This window comes from Microtus ochrogaster, unplaced genomic scaffold, assembly GCF_000317375.1.
Source record: "Microtus ochrogaster isolate Prairie Vole_2 unplaced genomic scaffold, MicOch1.0 UNK18, whole genome shotgun sequence".
NCBI classification, from domain to species: domain Eukaryota; kingdom Metazoa; phylum Chordata; class Mammalia; order Rodentia; family Cricetidae; genus Microtus; species Microtus ochrogaster.
The window spans coordinates 5,549,583-5,551,101 of record NW_004949116.1 but is presented as its reverse complement, the minus strand read 5'-3'; positions in this window follow the sequence as shown (position 1 = coordinate 5,551,101).

Below are 1,519 nucleotides of genomic sequence, written 5' to 3'. Positions count from 1 at the left end.
CCAGGATGGAGGGGGGAGGACTTTGGACTTTCCACAGGGCAGGGAACCCTGACTGCTCTTCAGACTTGAGAGGGAGGGGGAGAGGAGTGGGGGGAGGGCGGGAGGAGTGGGAGGCTGGGAGGAGGCAGAAAATTTTTTTCTCAATAAAAAATAAATAAATAAATAAATGCAATAAAAAAAACACAATTAGTTTTTCAATACTTGAATTCAACCAAGGTTTCACATACACCACTGGGGTGCTCTATCACTGACTTATGTCCCTAGCCCCTACCCCCTTCTTTTGAGACAGACTTTCATTAAACTTCTTGGGCTAGCCTTGGCCTTTAGTATTCACGCTTAGTGTCCCATATTATTAAGCATCAAATATAATTTCATGAGATCACTCTTGAAGTACCATGTGATCCAAGTAGACTGGAAAAAACACAGAAAATAATTCTTCTTCCATTAATTTTATCCCCAACTAGAGCATTTGGCTGCTGATCGACAGTCGTGTGTCTTCATGTGCTCTCTGTGCAGAGCAGGAGCACAAAATAGACACCATTTTGTATTTGGGCTGCCATAAAGATCCTGCCCCTCAAGCCTTGTACACCCGTGGGCCAGCACTTGGGACACAAAGTCTCCTTTTCACAGACTCACAACTCACGTGGAAACTTGTCCTGCCTAGTCTGCAGGTCTCAGAAGGAGGGCAGCTGACATGGAGCAGAGCTGCCCTGACCAGTCCTCCTGTTCTATAGAGGTAACACAAACGTCACCTGGCCTAGGTCACAGAACCCAGCTGTTCATCCAAGCAATGGATTGGTGTTGCTGTGCACTAGTTAGCTGTGGCTGACGTTGTTTTTCCTTTTCAAAGAAAACAAAGTATCTTTATTTTTTGAGAACTTTATAAATGCACACAATGTATTTTGATAATACTTATCCCTGTTCCTCCTAGATCCAACTTCTACCCCTTCCCAACTCCATGTCTTACCCTGTTTTTTTAAAAATAAAACTCATCAAGACCAATTTATGCTGCCCATATATTCCTGAGTGTGTGGCCTTCTCCTGAACGGTTGACTCACTGGGCGTTCCATCCACACAAGTCAGAGACCCTCCGTGGTGTGAGCAGGACTATCCGATCAGTTGACGTCCTTGATAGAGCAGACCAAAACTTTCCCCAAAAGAAGTTTGGCTTCAAGATTAGCACAGCAAACCTGTGGGGGATGAGCAAAGTATAATGACAGACATGAAATGTCATAATGAAACCCACTTGTCTGTACACTGACTAAAAATATTAATTAGAAGAGAGAAAGGGGAAACAGAAAACTCCCCTCAGTTCCAACCCTGGGCTTGGTCAGTGAATTTTGGACAGTGGACAGAAGTGCCCTCCCTCCCCTGGCTTAGATCCTGCCTGCTGGCCTGGCCTCTGCAATATGGCCTTTTGAGTCCCTACAGTTGTGTGAAATGGCTCCTTAAAAATCTCCCTATCTATCTATCTATCTATCTATCTATCTATCTATCTATCTATCTATCTATCTATCTT